Genomic DNA, 21,591 nt, shown 5'->3' with positions numbered 1-21,591 from the left:
AAAACCCATGGACAGAGGAGTCTGGCAGACTACAGTCCATGGGTTTGAAAAGAGTCAGGCACAACTGAGCATGCACGCACACATATTAACCCCACCTCCTAATTTTTCCCTCACCCCACCTTCTACGTTTCCCTTTTAGAAGCCACAAGTTTTATATGTCTATGAATCTCTTTCTATTTTATAAATAAGTTCACTTTTATCATTTTTCCTAGATTCCACGTATAATCTGTATCATATGATATTTGTCTTTGTCTGGCTTACTTAGTATGATAAGTAAGTCCATCCATGTTGTTGCAAATGGCATTATTTTGTTCTTTTTAATGGCTGAGTAATATTTCACTGGGCTTCCCAGGTAGCTCAGTGGTAATGAATGTGCCTGAAATGCAGGAGACATAGGTTTGATTTCAGGAAGATCCCCTGGAGATGGAAATGGCAACAAACTCCTGTATTCTTGCCTGGGAAATCCCATGGACAGAGGAGCCTGGTAGGCTACAGTCCATGGGCTCACAAAGGAGTTGGACACGATTTAATGACTAAATATTTCATTGTATACATATATACCACATCTTCTTTATCCATTTATCTGTTGATGGACATTTAGGTTGCTTTCATGTCTTGACTGTTATAAATAGTGCTGCAGTGAACATTGGTGTACATGTATCTTCAAATATTGGTTTTCTCTGGATATGTGCTCAGGATTCACTTACTAGTTTTTAAGTGAAATCAGGACTTTTTAAAACAAAATGTTTTTAGGAGGTTCCCCTGTGATCTTGATGCAGACAACAATTTGAGACCCACTAGCTGAAGAGGTGAGGAAGGAGTGAGACGGTGGGCCAGAAACAACCAGAGAGACTGGGCGATGGCAGGGCCATTGAGCACCAAGGCAGGACTGGCTGAGCACCGTGCCCACTCTGTAGGTTTAGTCCCTTCTTTTTCATGTGGGAATTTTCCATCTTTGGTGAGATCTAGCCTGAAAACAACAGTCAGAGAAAGTAATTATGTGGGAATATCCACTTGATTCCCATAAAATGTAAACTAAGAATGGCTTAAAAAAAAAAAAAAAAGATTAGGACAGGTATGGCTCTTAATATTGGTACCTAGTAATAGCCCAATATCCCAAGCACCAGGGCTGGTCTTTGCCTCTTTCTGGTGTGGGTTGTCCACCACAGGTGGGAAATGCAAACTTTTGATTGGTGTGTGAATCCTTTAGGTTGCTTCTCACACCTGATCTGCAATCATTGTGACAGGTTGACTTGGTTCATGTGGTTCAACTTCAAAGGAATATTCCACGTTTCCTTGAGATCATACTGATGCTAAAGAAAAGGTTATGTTGTGTTGTGAGAAAGCCAGCCAGACTATGTGGTCTTCTGAGATGGTTTGTTGTTTCTGTGCTGTAGTGATTATGGTCACTGGCTATGATACAGTGAGTTTGTGATTAATAAAACCTGCAAAGCCTAATGATCTGTGGCTGTCTAAGCTAAGAGAAGAGAATCATAGAACTGAGAAATGCACAACTCTCATTGTTGGTAACATGCTATAGAGCACCATAAGCATTTGTTATTTGTGTCTCCTGTCCCCACTGGCCACAGTCGACAGTTTAGAAAACTGTGGAAAGATTATCCACAAAACCCTAAAGTTAAAAAGTCCAAAGGCATAGCCTATGAAAGGTAAATGAGACCTCTACTCACATCCTGATTGCTTTCTGACCAAATTCTATGTAACACAGAGCTCCAATTTAATAAAAAAGAGAGGTCTCATAGTGGGGGTCCTTTTTGGCAGTATTGTGGGTCAGATATTCTGAAAAGCTACCCTGCTGAAATGCACATAGATCCTGAACAACGAATATATAGTTTAAAAATGACTGAGTTTGCAAGGAAGTAAATTCTGAAGAGCAAAAGAAAAAACTGTGAGCTGAAATCAAGGTTATAAGTAAATAAAAGCCAGCCCCATCCTGGAGCAAAGTGTGTGGGCTCAGTAGTTGCAGCTCGTGGGCTCCAGAGCACATGGGCTTCAGTAGTTGTGGCACTTGGGCTTAGTTGCTCCTTGGCATGTGGGATTTCCTGGTCCAGGGACGTAATCCATGCCCCCTGCATTGTCAGGCAGGTTCTTAACCACTGGACCACAAGGGAAATCCAAGAAAGCAAATTCTCGTTTGTTTGAGTGAAAGTCTGCAAACACAACAAACAGTAGTTTAGATCACATGAAATTACGATAATGGGATTTTCCAATATTGACAATAAAATAGCTACAATAAAATAAAAGATAAAAAGAGGGAGAATGAAAAAAGAATATTGGCAAACAGAATCCAATACTACATTGTGAAACTAATGCATCATAACCACATGAGATTTATTTCCATGAATGCAGAGTTGATTTAGCTTTTTATATTTAGTGATAGATTTACCATATAACTAGTTGGAGGTGGAGGCACACTTTTTAAAGTTTTATTGAGATATAATTAATGTGCAACTAGTAGTACATATTTTAAGTTTATAATTTTGTAAGTTTTGACATGTGTATACACTCATGAAATCAGTACCAAAGTCAGGATAATGAAGATATCCATCACCCACAAAAGTTTCCTTTTGCCATGTTGTTATCCTTTTCTCCCTTTTCCTTCTTGTGGATTCCCTCCCTCAAGTAACCTCCAGTAATCCTCATGTAACCACTGATGTATTTCCTGTCACTGTAGATTAGTTTACATTATGTGGAACTTTATGTAAGTAGAAACACAGTAGTGCTCTTAAATTTCCTGGCTTCTACTCAGCATGATTATCTTAAGGTTCATTCATGTGTGTCAGTGATTCATTCCTATTTATTTCTGAATGCTGTTCCAGTGGTTGGTTCACTTTATAAAATTAGTGGTAGGTCCTCTCTAGTGGAGTGGGTTTTACCTGCTGCAGGCTAACAGGCAATGGAAGAATAAGAAAGACCTCCACTTGCTTCTTGAGACGTGGCTCAACAGCCATATGTCTGTGTGAATTCAGAAGTACCAATAACCCTTAAGTTTGGATCATCTCCTTGGAGTGAGTAGAGCTCGTATGGGAAGTGTCTGTGGCTCTAACTTGTCCTGGTCTGTGTCTGCAGTAAGCCAGGAAGAGCTGTGCTTCTAGGTGTTTCCATTGGTGGGCATGTTGGGGGATTTTGCCACATAAGCTGGATTTTCTTCTTTATTCCTTCTCAAGAGCCAAAATGAAAAAGCTTGGCCAGTCAGCTCTGGACAGGTCCCCTCCCAACTCCATCATGGGAGCTCAGAAGGAAAGTAACCCACCTTTTTTGCTGCAGACTGTATTATAGGGTAGGAGGAAGGAGAGAAAAGAGTTTTGAAATGGGTCACAATGATTGGTACCCATCTACCAACTAGCATGCTTATCCTTCCTTCTATTTCTTATAAAATGTTCATTCGGGGGAGGAGGATACAGAACAGAAAGCAAGAAAAGAGTTCAGGAGAACTCACAACTCTTCAAAGATAAAGAAGCCTGTGGGTATGCGGCAATTTCCTCAATCATCTTTTATACTGAGTTGGCCAAAAAGTTCATTTGAACTTTGCAAACATGAAAAAACTTGATGGAACTTTTTGGTCAACCCAATACTAGGTGCAGACAGTCCCAAACAAGCCTACAGGAAGGCAGGACCAGAGAAACTGCCACAGGGCCTCAGTAAAGACTGTAGATTTGAGAGAGGAAGTCAGAACCATCCAGAGGTGAATCCAGTGATCGCCCTGTTCTGATATTCCAGGAAGCATTGAGAAACACAGTGTTCCAGTGGTTGGAACAAAGCATTGAGAACATTGGCTGAGGGTCAGGACAAACTCTTAGTAGGTGTAGGGAATTACAAAGTGTGGAACAGGAGACAGGGAACCAGCATCTGACTGTTAGGAAAAGTAACTGATAGACTGATATTGGAAAAAGTAAATCAACGATTTTTAGAATTGAGACGCATATTAGCCAAAGTCATTGGCCTTGTTAGCTCTTGCAACGAACTCCCTTCTAGCACTGGTTCCTGGAAACAGTTCTCAGTTAGGCTGTCTCAGGCAAACTGGCATGGCTGCTAGGGGAATGTGGTAGTGGAAGGAAAATTTACTTTCTTAGTGATATTCCCCAAAAAGCAATTATATGCTTAAAGAGGTTTTTTAAAAGAAGTTTTTTGAATGGTAGCTCTTCTAGTGTCTTAAAAATTATTTTTATACAGAATTCCTGCTTAGGAACAGATGTAACATATTTTTGAAAGTACAGTAGTCCTTGTTTAGCCACAGTTTTGCTTTGTATGATTTCAGTTACTCATGGTCAATCATGCTCCAAAAATATTCAGTTCAGTTCAGTCACTCAGTCATGTCCAACTTTTTGTGACACCATGGACTGCAGCATGCCAGGCTTCCCTGCCCATCACCAAACCCCAGAACTTGCTCAAATTCATGTTCATTCAGTTGGTGATGCCATCCAATCATCTCATCCTCTATCAACCCCTTTTCTTCCCACCTTCAATCTTTCCCAGCATCAGGGTCTTCTCCAGTCAGTCAGTTCTTCACATCAGGTGGCCAAAGTATTGGAGTTTCAGCATCAGTCTTTCCAATGGATATTCAGGACTGATTTCCTTTAGGATGGACTAGTTGGATCTCCTTGCAGTCCAAGAGACTCTCAAGAGTCTTCTCCAAAACCAAAGTTCAAAATCATCAATTCTTTAGCGCTCAGCTTTCTTTTTAGTCCAACTCTCATATCCATATATGACTACTGGAAAAACCATAGCTTTGACTAGACAGACCTTTGTTGGCAAAGGAATGTCTCTGCTTTTTAATATGCTGTCTAGGTTGGTCATACTTTCCTTCCAAGGAGCAAACATCTTTTAATTTTATGGCTGCAGTCACCATCTGCAGTGGTTTTGAAGCCCAAAAAAATCAAGTCTCTCACTGTTTCCATTGTTTCCCCATCTATTTCCCATGAAGTGGTGGGACCAGATGCCATGATCTTAGTTTTCTGAATGTTGAGCTTTAAGCCAACTTTTTCACTCTCCTCTTTCATTTTCATCAAGAGGCTCTTTAGTTCCTCTTTGCTTTCTGCCATAAGGGTGGTGTCATCAGCATATCTGAGGTTATTGATATTTCTCCTGGCAATCTTGATTCCAGCTTGTGCTTCATCCAGCCTGGCATTTTGCATGATGTACTCTTCATATAAGTTAAATAATCAGGGTGACAATATATAGCCTTGACATACTCTTTTCCTAATTTGGAACCAATCTGTTGTTCCATGTCTGGTTCTGACTGTTGCTTCTTAACCTGCATAAAGATATCTCAGAAGGAAGGTCAGGTGTTCTGGTATTCCCATCTCTCTTCCATAGTTTTTTTGTGATCCACACAGTTTTCAAAGGCTTTGGAGTAGTAAATAAAGCAGAAATAGATGTTTTTCTGGAACTCTCTTGCTTTTTTATGATCCAGAGGATGTTAGCATTTTGATCTCCGGTTCCTCTGCTTTTTCTAAATCTGGCTTGAACATATGGAAGTTCAAGGTTCACATACTGTTGAAGCCTGGCTTGGAGAATTTTGAGCATTGCTTTGCTAGTGTGTGAGACGACTGCAATAGCGTGTGAGATGAGTGAAAAAAATATTACATGGGAAACTCCAGAAATAAACAAGTCATAAATTTTAAGATGCACACAGTTCTCTCTCATCAACCTGCCCCATCCCACACGGGATGTGAATCAGCCGTTTGTCTAGCATATCCTGCCCAGTAGTCATTTAGCACCAACTTGGTTATCAGATGGACTGTCACAGTATGTTAGTGCTTGTGTTCAAGGAACCTTTATTTTACTTAATAACGGCCCCAATGTACAAGCATAGCAACTTGAATATGCCAAAGAGAAGCGAAAAAGTTCTTCCTTTAATTGAAAAGATACAAGTTTTTCAACTAAAGAAAAAAATTGTATACCAAGTTTGCAAAGACCTTTTATCTGTGATTTTGTGAAAAAGGAAAAAGGAATTCATGCTAGTTTGGTTGATGTACCTCAAACCACATGTTACGGCCGTAATGCATGTTACGTGCTTTGTTAAGATGGAACAGGTATTAAATTTGTACAAGGTGTTTTGAAAGAGTGATCACATTCATGTAACTTTTATTACAGTGTATAATAATTGTTCTATTAGCCATTATTACAGTGTAGTAATTATTCTATTAGCTATTATTATTAATCTCTTACTGTGCCTGATTTATAAGGTAAACTTTATCATAGATATATGTGTATAGGAAAAAATATATGGAGAGTTCAGTACTGTCTTCAGTTTCAGATATCTTCTGGGGGTCTTAGAATCTACCCCCAAGGATTAGGGGGACTACTGTAATAATCACTGTAATTTCAACATAACTATAACCCCCACCCTGAGGATCTCTTTAATGCGGATAAACAGGAGCTATATCTGTAAGTAGTCACAGCAGCAATAGCAGCCAAAAATAATTTGGCTTCTGTGTATCACAGAGGCTGTTCTGAATGCTTTCCAAATGTTAATTTATTTCTCACAGCAGTCTTTTGAGGCAGCATCATTATTCCCATTTTATAGAATGACCTGTTTGCATGTCAGTGGACTAACAACAGTTTCATTAGACTAACAGGTTTTTTTTTTTAAAACCTTGCAATTTTTTACATATTTGTTTTTTAATTTTTGCGGTGGTGGGTCTCCAGTGCGTTCTCAAGTTGTGGGGAATGTGGACCATGCTTCACTGCAGTGCACAGCCTTCTCATGGCGTGGCTTCTCTTGTTGTGGAGCACAGGCTTTAGGTGTGTACAGGCTTCAGTAGGTGCGGCACGCGGGCTCAATAGTTGTGGCGCAGGGGGGCTTAGCTGCTCCATGGCTTTTTGGATCTTCCTGGACCAGGGATTTAAAAATTTGAACTCTTTTCATCTAATGATATAAAATCAGTTATGATGATAGCCCTATTTTTTCAATGAACTTCATTAACTAGAGATGTTTGGAGGGTCATGCACTGAGAAAAGTATCTTAAGCAAAATGTACATTTAATCTCCTCTTTTGAAAAGAAGTCATTTCAACTTGCTTATGAAAGAAGTAATGTTTAATTATTCTGGACACAGAGCAGAGTGTTCGGGTGTTGTTTTTGTTTTTTTAACATAACTCTCAGTGACTTCTGGTTTCTCCATTTTGGTGACAGTTTGCACTGGTTATCTAGTGCAGTTTATATTCTGTTAAGCACAGAAGATAGAATAAACAAATTACACTTTTGAATTAATTGTTCTATAAGTTGGGTAATTCTAGAAATGAAACTGGTTCTAACCAGGTTGGCTTTTAGAAAATTTGCTGCTTTAGCAGCTGTCATACTATGAAAAGATCTCATTTTATTAACTATTATTTTATTAAGGAGAAATTAAGTACGAAATGTATGCTGAGTTATAAAGAGCATAGAAATGACTTCTTGGCTAAAAAATGTATGCTACCAGTTTCTGACTTGGGCCCAGCTGATAGCTGGAAAGGGTCAAGCACTAAATCTATATCTTCCAGCAATAATTCAGCATCATGTTCCATTTTATATAACCCATTTTCCTAAATTTCCTTCCATCCACTGCTCTTGAAAGGAGGAGTGAAGAGAGAGAGATGAAGGGCTTAGTATTCCTGTGGGACAGGTCCAAACTGAAGACAGTAATGGGAGATACTAGGGGACTGGGCCTCATAGAGAATATGATGAGAAAGATTAAATGCTTTGACAATCATGTAGTGCTGCAAAGAGCTCTTAGCAAGAGAGCTGGGCACAATCCATCTTGACTTTCCCATTCTTCAGCCTTGCTCTAGAGGAGCTCCATATTGTCCTGGCTTCTGAGAGGATCCATGCCACATTCTGCTGATTGTCACATTTTTAATACCAACCCAAATCTCTCTTCTGAACTGCAGTTGTGTATGACCTCACTGCCTGTTCAACACCTCCAACATGAATATCTCTGGAGGCATGGGTTGCAGCAGTGAACAAAAAAAGCAAAAAAACAAACAAACAAACCCTATCATCCTAGAATTTTTATTCTAGCCCATACTTAAAAATCTCCCAAACGGAGGGGATATGGGTATACCTATGGCTGATTCTTATTGACGTATGACAGAAAAACACAAAATTCTGTAAAGCAATTATCCTTCAATTTAAAAAGTAAATAAAAAAATAAGAAAAAACTTTCCAAACAGAAATCATATACCTTAAACTTGTCTAAGTCATTCAGTTGCACTGGCTAAAAATCACATCTCATTAGTTCTACATTTAAGGTGTTTTTCCTCTTCAGTGCCAACCCAATTATCCAAGAAAGCCATCATTTCTCTTCTAGGCATCTATAAAAGATTCCTAATAGTCCTCCTTCATCCACTTCTGTTCTCCCCACCATCTAAGCCAAATGGCTACTTTATTTTCCAGGAGTGGTCCTTTTAAAGTGCAGGCTGACCATAGAAGTCCTTTACTTAAAAATATTTCAAATACAATTTGAATAAAATTCAGAGCCTACCAGACTCAGCATGACCTGGCCCCAGCTTCCTCTGTAGCTTTCTCCCCTTTATGCTCTAAGTTCCAGACACAGTGACATTCTGTGAGTTCCTAACTATGCCAAAATCCTTTGCACTCTAGTGACACACTTCTTCCCTTTGTCTCTGTTAACTCCAAATTATTATCAGATCTCAGGTTAAGCATCATTTTTTGCTAGTCTACAATTCCTGCTGACTACTTGTCCCTTTGTATGTACATTTGTAGCATTTTTTTTCATATGCTTGCCAGCATTGTAATTACTTGTGTGATGATCTGTTTAATGTCTGTCTTTTCCATTAGGCTGTAAGCTCCATTAAGGTAGGAACTTCATCCATTTTTCCACCACAGAATTTCCAGTGATAATCACAGCGGGATAGTAGGCACTCACTGAATATACGTTACATTTATTCAGTATAAGGAAAGGCTTCTATAAGCCAGTATTACAACACTAGTAAGAGGTTATCATGGGAAAGGAAGGAAGTGTACTAGCGTAATTAGAAAAACTAATTTAAATAAAATGTTTATTTTCCAGATAAGAATAGTGAATTAATACAAAATGCTACAGGGGAAAATGAGTGTTGATAGTGCATAACCGATAGGAACATGACAGGCGTAGCAGCTCCAGCCTGGATAGAAAGAGAAGGGAAATGTCATGAAGGATGAGAAGTGACTTTTGTATTTATGAAAGGAGCTGCAGACTGCATAGTGATTATAAATAGGACTTCTAGGGACCTTCCTGCACCAGGTATTTTGGAAACTATGATCTGCATTCAGATATTCAGATGTGGTGGAATACAGTTGTTTAGAGAGTAGTATAAAATACTTGACTGGGGAGGGTGGGACTCTAGGCAGCTGGTATGTGGAAAAGGCAGAAAACACTGAATAGTTTGCCCACAGGTAGATGCCCATGACGATTTTTCAATCCAGTTTAGAGTGCATAAATATTTCATAAACTTTTGAAAAGCTTTAAGCTTGAGAGTGGTCCTGTACTGGTAGAACGTGATTGTCTCTTGCACAGATCTCCTGTTGACTTCAGATTTCAAGAGAACAGATTGGGCCAAAATTACTTGCTGTGCAGTAATGATCAGAATATTATGTTTCAAGGCTTAGAATCTTCTAAATTATTCAAAAATCTGAAAGTTTTCTTTTTCAGCCTCAAAGACATGGTTTATTTTGTTTTGGGGAAGAGAACATGTATCTATAATTCTGAGAGCTTGTTCTTTTATGAAAATAAATCAAGATAAATAGGTTTTACATTCTGGAACATGGGAAGAATGTTTCCTGTATTTTAATCCCAAAATGTTGAGTAAAACATTCAGAGTCTGCTCATTGCCAAATATTACATCAGTAGACCATGAAAGCTCTACTAACATGGAGCTCCTAGGTCAACATTAAAAACAGTTGTGAAGTTTTAAGTTGCTATTGTTAATCAGTGGCTTTTTTTCCCCCCCAGAGACAACCTTGATAGTACTGCACAGTCACCTTCTTTCATTAATTAAGCTATGATAAGATCTGAATAGACTTCTGGTTTCCTATTTCCTGTAAAAGACCTAAGCTTGAACAAAGATATATTTTGTCTTTCTCTTATCTGGTATTAACAATAAACAGAACTACTTTTTCTTTCCTTTTTTTTATTTTTTATTTTTTTAATGTGTAACCAGGCCTGACTGGCTGGTTTTGTTGGTGAAGGAGTCATAGAGTTTATAGTGTGAAGACAGTTGGGACCTGAGGTTGGAAAGAACAGCCTACCCCTTTGCCTGGTGGGTGGCTCTGATGGTAAAAGAATCTGCCTGCAATGCAGGAAACCCAGGTTTGATCCTTGGTTTGAGAAGATCCCTTGGAAAAGGGAATGGCTACCCACTCCAGTATTCTTGCTCGCAGAACTCCTTGGACAGAGGAGCCTGGTGGGCTACAGTCCATGGGGTCCCAAGAGTCAAGGACACAACTGAGAGGCTAATGCTTTCATTCCCTGCCCACCGCCACCCCCTGCACCCCACCAATCACCAACTATGGCAGAGCAGCTTGGACAGTGACTGAGGAGCGCGGTGGGAGACGTGAAATCTAGGGGCAGCAAGAGAGACAGTGATAGTGCTAGAAGGGCCGAGAGGCTGCACGAATAACCGGAGTACAAATCTCTGTCTTCTATATAAACAGAGAGAGATAAGTTGTTCTCCTTTCCCTGTCTGTCCCTTCTGCTCCATGCTGCTTGCCACAGTTCTGGCTCCTTTTTCTATGTGAGGGTGAAGGGAAGGAGATGATGAGTGAGTCATCACCCGCTTGCAATCAGACCCACCTCCATCAGCTCCTGGAGCTTCCACAGTATTGCAGGATTCTCTAAGTGTCTGCTGAGTGCCAGGGTTCTTCGTCATCTGTTCCAAGATAAGCCACATGGCCAGGTCACTCATCTGTTGCACCTCGGGCATGGCCTATCTCTTCACATCTTCAAGGCTGTTGTGTTGGTGGTTCTGTAACACCGTGTAGCCATGGTGACTGTCAGCTACCTCCTTACCGTCGGAGTCCAGGTCTAGTGCCTTATAGCGGACATCCATGGCTTTTGTATAGTCCTTTGTCGATTCTTAGGGCAGCTACTTTCCATGGATAACCCTGGGTGAGAGTCAGTTCTAACTGGATATATTTCTCACAGTCCTTGAGTGCAGCTGAAACTCCAGGAGTTCGATGGAGCAGGCAGCTCCCTTGCTGTACAATTTGGTGTCTCTCAGGTTCCCATTTGATGGTTTCTGGCCTGGAGATAGTCCCCTCTCTGAATATATTCATTGCCTTTGTTCTGGGTTTATGTAGTCCAGGGTTTGGTGCTCTGCCAGAGACTTGTAGAAATGGACGGCATTCTTGGGCTTTCCTTCCATGGAATAGGCTCTTCCAGTTTGAGTGTGAGGTTCGGCAATCTGTTGATAGTCTTCTCGCTTGTTTAGCTGCTCTTCAAAGGCCTTCTCACAAATCTCCTTTCACCCTGGCCATCCTTTGTGAAGTACCTGGCTCCTTGATTGGTCATGTGAGTCATGTTGGTGGGGTCCTGGTGTTGGCTCTGTCATACTATTTAAGGCTGAGTCAAAGTTTTTTTTCTTTCTCTTACAGGCATGCTTCCCCAACTCTTTTTCCTTCAGTGCCTGCTTCTTATTCTCTGGAAGATTTTCTTCCATTGGCTCTGGCTTGGTCTCCTTTTTGGGAGAAGATGGTGGTGGTGGAGGTGTCTCAGCTTCTTTCTCCTCATCCAGACTGCCCAGATCTCCTTCGAGGAGACACTGAGGGTAGTCATGACCTACGGATCTTGCAGTTTTAGCCCGGGTCAGATGGCCTGTTGTGTGTTGCTCTATCAGTTCCTGGTATGTAGGATCCATGAGCAGTGTCCTTGTCCTGGAATCACTATCCAACTTCTGGTATAGATCAGACATGATGAAAGGATTCTTGAATTTCCTCTCTGCTGACCAGGGTTCCATATTCTGTAAACCATCTTTGAGCTGAGGATTGAGGATTATTTGCTTCATGTTTAAACTCTTCTCATACGTTTGACTGGTGATTTTTGAATGAGTTTAAAACTCAAGAGCTACTGCTTTTGGGGAATAGAGCCCTTGCCCCAGTCAGGTTTTAAGTCAACCATTTTGTCACCATCCTTGTAAGCCTTCTGATGATCGTCTTTCTTGGTGAAGGACACTGAGCGATTGCTGGAGAGCACACGGTCTGGGGACATGACTTACTGTTTGAGGGGAGCACTGTGGTGCATCATTCATGTTGCCAGCACTCAGGGCCTCGTCACCTTTGGCTTTAGCTCATTTATCTTCTGGTTTGATCTGCTCTCGTTCTCAGCCGAGAACTTTTTAAAAGATAGTTCCTGGATACTCTGGAAAATAGTTTGACAGTTTCTTAAACTAAACATGCAACTACTATAACACCCAGATGTTTATACTCGTGGGTGTTTATCCCAGGAAAAATAAACACTTGTCCTCATGTAAAAACATGTAAATGAATGTCTATGACAGCTTTATTTGAAATAGCCAACAACTAAAAACAGATCAAACTTTCCTCAATGGGTGAATGACTAAAGAAACTGGAATTCATATCCTTGAATACTACTCAGTAATAACAAGGAAATGGATTACTGATATATGCAACAATTGGAATGAATCTCCAGGGCATTGCGATGAGTGAAAAGAGTCAATCCAAAAAGGTTAGCTACCATCTGTATGATTTCATTATACAACATTCTTGAAATGACAGAATTATACAAATCGAGGAGAACTTAGTAGTTGCCAGGGATCATGGGCAGGACAGGGAATGGTGTGGGAGGTACAGTGAGGAAGGGGATTGAGTGTGATTAAAGAAGGGCAACCTAGGAATCCTTGTCATGTTGAAAATATTCTGTGTCTTTGTTTATGCCTCCACTTGCCAATGGACATTTGGATTATTTCCAGTCCTTGGCTATGATGACTAATGTTGCTATGAATATTCATGTACAAGTCTTTATATGGACATACATTTTCATTTTCTTGGGTAGTTGTCAAAGTGTGAAATTGCTAGATAGTTGTGGTGGAGGATTAGTCACTAAATTGTGTCCAACTCTTGCAACCTCATAGACTGTAGTCCACCCACCTCCTCTGTCCATGGGATTTTGCAGGTAAAAATATTGGAGTGGGTCACCATTCCCTTCTCCAGGGGATCTTCCTGATCCAGGGATCAAACCCAAGTTTCCTGCATTGCAGGCAGATTCTTTACTGACTGAGCCACCAGGAAAGCCCCAGAGAGTTGTGAGTTAACTATAATCATAGTAAGCTAATATTTAACTTTTGAAGTGACTGCTAAATTGTTTACCATTTTACATTCCTACCAGCAATGTATGAGGGTTCCAGATTCTTCTCATACTTGCTAACACTTCATATTGACAGTCTTTTACATTACATCACTCTGATGAGTTTGGAATGGTATCTCACTATGATTTTAATTTGTATTTCTCTAATGATAATGAGGTCTTCCCTGTAGCTCAAATGGTAAAGAGTTCTCCTGCAATGCAGGAGACCAGGGTTTGATCCCTGGGTCAAGAAGATCCTCTGGAGAAGGGAATGGCAATCCACTCCAGTATTCTTGCCTGGAAATCCCATGGACAGAGGTGACTGGTGGGCTACAGTCCGTGGGGTCGCAAACAGTTGGATGTGACTGAGCAACTTACAGTACTAATGATTAATGATATTGAGCACCCTTTCATGGGCTTATTAGCCATTCATATATTTTTCTTAGTGAAATGCTTGTCAAATCTGTTGCTGATTTTTAAATTGGGTTACTTGAATTCTTATGATGGAGTTTTAAGTGGTTTTCTTTTCTTAAATCTATTCTGGATATCAGGCATATAACTTGCAAATGTATTCTATTAGTTTGTGACTTTTTATTAATGGTTGCTTTTCAAACACAAAAGATTTCTAAGAAATCTAACTCAGTATCACGAAGATTTTTTCCTGTTTTCTTCTAGAAGTTTCATATTTTTAGCTCATATTTCTAGATCTGTGATCCATTTTGAGTTTATTTTTCTGAATGTTATAATGTGAAGATCTGAGGTTTTTATTTTCATATGGATATTCAGTTATTTTAGTACCATTTTCTGAAAAGACTTTCTTTTTCCTATTGAATTGCTTGGCACTTTGTTGAAAACTGATTGACTATAAGTATAAAGGTTTATTTCTAGACTCTCCTGTTACATTTATCTATATGTCTATTCTTAAGTCAACATTGCAATGTCTTGATTATAGCTTTAGTTGGGAGTTTTGGGAAAAAAAAAAGTGTAAGGTCTCTAACTGTTGTTCTTCAAAAATTTTGACTGTCCTGGGTTCTTTGTATTTCCATATAAAGTTCAGTATTGACTCACCCATTTCTACCAAAAAACTTGCGGAGTTTTTGATAAGGCTGACCTTGATTCTATAGATCAATTTGGGGAGAATTGCCATCCTAACAATATTGAGTCTTCCAATCCATGAATATGTTATATCTCTCCTTTCAGTTAGGTCTTTACTTTCAGCAAAGTTCGTGAGATAAAGTGTATGTCTCTTCTGCTGTTTGTTCATAACTATTTTATTCTTTTTGAAGCTATTGTGAATGAAATTGTTAATTTTGTTTTCAGATTGTTCATTGTTTTCATAGATATATAATGTAATTTTGTGTATTTTATATCCTGAAAACTTGCTAAACTGATTTATTAGTTTAAGTAGTTTTTTTGATTCTATAGGGTTTTCTGCACATAACATGATGCCATGTGCAAATAATAAAGTTTTATATCTATCTTTCTTTCTAATCTACATTACCTTAGTTTCTCTTATTATTAAGTTGGCTAAATCACCAGTACAACATTGAAGTAGAAGTAATGAGAGTATAGATATCCTTAACTTCCTGAATCAGGGAGAAAGCATTTGTTTTCACCAGAAAGAATTATATTAGCTATATGGTTTTTTGAGTTTTGTGAGGGTTTCTTGTGTGGAGAAACTCAAATGAACTTTTTGGCTAACCCAATATATTCTCTGTTGTATAGAATGTGGGTGGCTATATGCATCTTAACTTACCACAATCTACACATTAGATTAAATGAATTGTGTTCAATTTATCTATGTCCATGTTGATTTTATGCCTGGTTGTTCTATCCAATATTGAAAGTGGGGTGTTAAAATCTCTAATTATAGTTATTTAATTGTCTATCCTTTGTTTGGTAAGTGTAGACTAAAACTGATTTCTTTTCATGATATGTTGATTCATCATTATGAAATGTCCCTCTGTCTTTAGTAATATTTCTTGACTTAAAGTCCATTAATCTTAATGTAGCCACTCCAGATATATTAATATCCTTTTATTTTTGACCAGTTGTGCCTTGGACTCTGTATTGTGTCTCCGTAGACAGCATATAATTGGATAATTGCTTTTTTGATCCAGTCTGACCATATCCGCCTTTCAATTAGAGTATAATCACATTAATGCAAGTATTGATTTCATTGAAAATGTCTGCATTTTGCTATTATCTTCTAGATGTCTCATATTGTTAGAAAGTTGAGATATGATTGACTTAACACTTTATTAATTTCAGGTGTACAGTGCAATGATTTGATATTATATTGCAAATGATCACAGTAAGTTAACATTTGTCACCATTGTTACAAATTTTTTTGTGTATGTGTAATGAGAAATTTAAAGATCTACTCTCTCAGCAACTTTCAGATATGCAATACAGTATTATTAATTCTAGTCACCCTGTTGTACACTACATCAGCATGACTTTTTAATTTATAACTGGAAGTTTTTATCTTTTGACCCCCTTCACCTATTTTGTCTGCCTCTAATCCCACCTCTGGCAACATCAACCTATTCTCTCTAGCTATGAGCTTAGTGTTTGTTTTTTTTTCTAATGTTCCACATGTAAGTAAAATCATATAGTAGATGTCTTTGACCTACTGCACTTAGTATAAGGCTCTTAAGGTTCATCTTGGTTGTTATGAATGGCAAGATTTCCTTCTTTTTATGGTCAAATAACATTCCGTGCGTGTGTGTATCACGTTGTCTGTGTTCATTCATCTATGATGGATACATAGGTTGCTTCCATATCTCGGCTGTTGTAAGTAATACTGCAGTGAACATGGTGGTGCATGTATCTTTTCAAGTTAGTGTTTTTGTTTCCTTTAGATAAATATCCAGATGTGAAATTGCTGGATCATATGTGGTAGTTCTATTTTTAACTTTTTGAGAATCTTCCTGTTTTCCATAAGGCTGCACCAATATATATCACACCAACAGTGCACGAGTGTTCCCTTTTTTTCACCAATACTTGTTGTTTCTTGTCATTTTGATGATAGCCATTCTAACAGGTATGAGGTACTATCTCAGTGTGGGTTTCAATTTGAATTTCCCTGATTAGTGATGTTGAGCATCTTTTCATGTACATGTTGACCATTTGTATGTCTTCTTTGGAAAAATTTAAATTCAGATTCTCTGCCCATTTTTAAATCAGATTGTTTAATTTTCTTTCTATTAAGTTGTATGAGTCACATTTTGTGTTTATCTGTTCCTTCTCTACAGCCTTCTTTTGTGTCAAACTGTATTATTTTAATTCCTCTGCCAAATTTTTATGTATTTTTTTTAGTTATTTTGTTAGTGATTATGCTAGGTATTATTTTTACATCAAAATTTATCACAATGTACATCAGGTTAAAACAGACCTAGTTCTGATAAAATAGCAGCTTTACTCTAAGGTAGCCTCCCTCTTTTTTGTGCTATATATTATCCATTTATATGGCAAACCCAACAATATAATTATTTTGTATACACTCTTTTATCTCTTAGAGTAATTATAAGAAAAATAAGAATATTTATACTTGTTTATAGTTATTCACATATTTATCATTTCTGGTGCTCTTTGTTTCTTCCTGTGGATTCAAGTTACCATCCCGAGTCATTTCTTATTAGTCTGAAGGACTTTATTTAGTATTTCTTGTTAGGCGGATCTAAGTTCTCTCAAAGTTTGCTGCGTTTAGATTTCTTGGTTGATAGTTTTTTCTTCCCGTACTTTAAATATGCTATTCCTCTGTCTTCTGTGCTCCACTGTTAAGGTAATCCTAAGTAAATTTGGCTCCTACCTTCTATTTAAACTCAAGATTCAGGTCCTTCCAGCTTCATGATCTTGGTTTTTATATTGTCTGTCGTCTTTGACTGTTTTGGCCATATGTTTCCTTATAGTCCTGAAAACCCCTGAGCCTTGGTTATTATGCATTATGAATGGACTAATCTGTGCAAGAAAAAGGGAACTTTACTTTCCCATGACAACAGTGATGTTGAGAAGGCAATGGTGGCTTGTCAGAAAGTTGAAAATTAAACTTTGTGCAGAAAATAATTGCTGACTCTCAGTATAATATCTTTCTGTATAGAACTAGCAGTCTTTCTACCAACTTTAATTTTTTGAAAAATATTCTGATAGCATTAAATAAACCAGACTTCTAACTGGGTTTAGTTTTTAACCTTCTAGGACCACCATCTTCACTTTATTTACCATTTCAAATAGAAAAATTCACCCTTGGGAGGAACTAATGGAGCTTTTCTACTCATGTGTAATTCATGCAGTCATGGGTCTGACTAACATAGTCCATTTACACATCCAAAGGGAAGCAAATGACAATCTTAACAATAAGAATTTTACCAGAAATGAAAAATGGAATAAAACAGTGCTTTACATGCTTCTTTGTTAAAAGAAACATTATATATAACAAAAGCTTGATCTCATGGGAAGACTGTTGAATGAAGAGCTCAGGAGGAGTGTGTGACTGTCTTAGGAGGCATGCTGCTTCATGTAAGTAAACATATTAGGAGACATGAGACATGACCTGGTGTCCCTTATTGTATCCATTAAGATCTAGTCATGAGACTAAGTCAGACTATTTATTTAACAGAAAATAGAGCGTAAGTAATTATCAATTAGGTGTAAAGTTAATTTGGTGACTGAAAAGGCAAAAAAAGAGAAAATGAGGTAGCAGCTGCCTCCCTTAGAACTGGAAAAACAAGGAGAAGATAGATGTGCTTAAAACCTCTCTCTCACACATACACACACACACTTAAAACCTCTCTCTCTCTCTCTCACACACGCACACACACACACACCCCCACCCACCCACCCACCTATAATTGGCAGAGCTTAATAGGGAGCCAGTTGGCAAAGTGGTTTGCAAAGTCCCTGCTCCAGCATCACATAACACAGTTAGAAGGGGAGACAAAAACCTACTAACTGGCACATTTTCTTAATTCTAAACAAAACCTTTCCCCTACCTATCCAGTTTCTCCTTTGCCTAAGGTTACCAGAATATTCTGATAGGAAATAATCAAATATTATTTTGGCTTATTGTCTTTCCTATAATTTTAACAAGTGTTGAATTCAAAGTTAACTTTCATGTTTTTATTGTTGGGAAGGATAAGTAGGAAAGAGGGGAAGAATTACTTTTTATTTCCATAATGGATATCGTTTTACTGTTGATCATCTCAAATATGTCGAAGATATGTGGAGTATAAATTGTAAATAAGTAAAATTTATTAAATTTATTTAATAAAATCAGTAGTGGCAACTAATGAAAGAGATTCTCAACAATTCCAAATTGTCTAACCTGGTTATGAGGCTGTGCAGTTTTAACAGTGAGTATTTCAAGCTAGATAGCTGGACATGATGGAAGGAAGAGGAGATAGTTTGAGCAGATTCATCATTTCTTCAGTCTCAACTGCATTTCTCATTCACCTGAGGGCCACCAACCTAAAGGGATGCCTTCTGCTTTCAGGACAGAAAAGTCTCTCGGGAGATACAGAAAATGACAAAGTACGTACATATTTAAAGTAAAAGACCAAGATTTCCTTAAACTAAAACCCAGATAGAAATTATTTTACTCTGAAATCTTCAGAGAATTAGGAGGAGTCTTTAGTGTTTTTCCCTTTAACTGATATTTCTGAAACTAACAGCATCTTTATCAGTCTAGATATGAAACAATCATTAAAATTGCTGCAAAAAATATATACTGATACATCTTACATGATAGTATTTAACAGAAAACAGAACGCTTTTACCCTTTGGAAAGCTTGTTACATAAGTACATTTAAACATAGAACTGTCCTCCCTGCCATCAAAAAAAAGTCTATAAATTCCTAAGGATCCTGAAACTCTTGAGTTTAAAAGTTTTGAGGAATTAGGGAAATGTAGGTTATACTTCATCCCCTTCACTCCCCTGCTAAGAATGATAGTTTTCAACATAACATAGTCTTGCAGAAGGGAAGGGTAGGAAGGTATGGGTTATATAAAATTTTTCCTTGGTGACTTTGATATCCTCCCCTCTCACACAGCAGGTTTAGAACCTGGTGGGAAAATGCAAACATGAAGGTAAAGAATTGTAATATCTGAAAATATTTAAAAAATATTTTCATCTGATTGTTTATGATTATTATTTTGCATGATAAACTGCCTTACATAATGATAACCAGAGCACTAACAGCCACCACTGTCCGCCCCCGCCCCCCCCCACCCCAGATATCCTCATTCATAGCTGGGGATTAAAATGGCCCATCAAGGCAAGCAGCTCAGAGTAGCTGGTGCCTGCTGAGTCGCTTGGGTCGTGTCTGCATCTTTGCAACCCCATGGACTGTAACCCGCCAGACTCCTCTGTCCATGGGCTTCCCTAGGCAATAATACTAGAGTGGGTTGCCCTTTCCTTCTCCACAGAGTAGCTGGAATCTATGACAAAGAGTATTAGATTACACAAAACAATAGAATAGGAATGAGGACAAAATTTATCAGGTGAGGACTAATCTTAGCTGAGATAGAGCCGGAGGACATGGAAATCAGAGCTTATGGGGCTGCAGTCTTAGTACTCACAGGAGGTAGTGGACCTGCCAAGCAGCCGAGAACTGCCCCAGGCTGGGGCGCCTCTCTGGGGAGAGAGCTCTGTGAACAGGCTTTCCATTGGTAGTTTTTCTAAAAACAGCCCAAAAGGCTCATGTTGCCAGGTCACCAGCCCATCTGAGGGCTTTTTCTTTTCTTTTCCTATTTCTGCAGTTTTGAATTTCTTGGACTTAGAAAACAGTCTATGAAACAGCCAATATTATTTCCACATTATTTTAACATCATTGCCTCATACGTCTCTTGTATTAACTTATTTATGTTAGAAAAACTAGAGATTATCATAATGAAGAAAGCCAGACAGAGAAAGACAAATATTGCATGATATCACTTATATGCGGAATCTAAAAAATAATACACATAATATCAAAAAGCAGAAATAGTCTCGTAGGCATAAGAACACAAACTTACCAAAGGGTAAAGGGATGGAGAAGGGACAAATTAGGAGTATGGGATTAACAGATACACACCACTATATATGAAATAGATAAACAACAAGGATTTATTGTATAACATAGGGAACTATATTTGATATTTGATATAATATCCTATACTGGAAAAGAATCTCTCTCTCTCTCTCTCTATATATATATATACACCTATTCACTTTGCTGTACATCTGAAACTAACTCAATATTGTAAACCCACTATACTTCAGTTAGGAAAACTCATTATAGAACAGACTATCAGAATAACTTTGATATTTTTGGTCTCAAATTTTTATGGTAAAGCTTTTTACAAATATATAAAAGGGGTGTAGAACTATATTAAACCCTTGGCATTTTAAGAATATTTGTGGTATTCTCTGCATTCATTTTCACAAAAGTCCACATCATGTGGGTTTAAATTGAGATAATAAATGCATTGCAGGCTATAAAGTTGTTGTGAGGATTAAATGATATACGGTAGAGCACTGAGCAAGACTTTAAATGTCAGAGGCTGAAAGTCTGCAGTTCAGTCTTCTATTAGGGAAGAACCCACAGACGGGATCCACTAATTGAATTAATGATTGGCTCCATTGTAAAGATTCTTCAAGACTTCCTGCATATACTAGAATTCCTCCAAATGTGCTTCTGTGCCTTTAAGGAAAGAAAACTTTTTTGCCCTCAATTTGAACAATTGAAGAGAGACAGCACCTTGGTTAGAAATTAGATTTCTCAGCCAGACCACCTAGTTGGGACCCTTCTGTTTCCTACTGAAGGATCCTAGTGATTTATCATAGCCCTCTGCCTCATTTTCTCTTTCCTGAAATATTGGTAACAACAGTACCTCCTTCACATGATTGTTGAAAGAAATCAATGAGTTAACAAATACCAAGGCTTACAACAGAGGTTAGCTATGTTAGCTATCCTCTAGGGGTAAAGTCAAAAATATCTCCCAAATCAATCTGGTTTCCGGACATTTATTTTTAACTTAGTTGCAGTAATGGCAAAGCTAGCCTTAACAGTTTTGTCCCACATCCAACTATAAACAAACTATCAAAAGCATGTTTGAAACCTAGTTTTCTACTTTTAAAAAATATGGCTCTCTATTAAAAGAAAAAAAGAGCTATTCCAAACAACTCTAAAAAGCTCAATGGATTATTTACTGAGACTATGGAATTGGCATTTTAAAACCCATTTGGAACACTAATGTTTTTGGCTCACTGTAATCTGCTTTGTTTTGATGTGCAACAATTTCCAACTCTGT

At 38.1% G+C, this 21,591-nt stretch overlaps 1 pseudogene; it reads right to left on the bottom strand.

Moving 5' to 3' along the window:
* Nucleotides 1-10,767: 10,767 nt before the first annotated feature.
* Nucleotides 10,768-14,371, bottom strand: LOC128046277 (stress-induced-phosphoprotein 1-like; annotated as a pseudogene).
* Nucleotides 14,372-21,591: the final 7,220 nt, after the last annotated feature.

Source organism: Budorcas taxicolor, chromosome 4, assembly GCF_023091745.1.
Source record: "Budorcas taxicolor isolate Tak-1 chromosome 4, Takin1.1, whole genome shotgun sequence".
NCBI classification, from domain to species: Eukaryota; Metazoa; Chordata; class Mammalia; order Artiodactyla; family Bovidae; genus Budorcas; species Budorcas taxicolor.
Note: the sequence above shows the minus strand (reverse complement) of the source record. Positions and strands in the feature narration are given on the sequence as shown.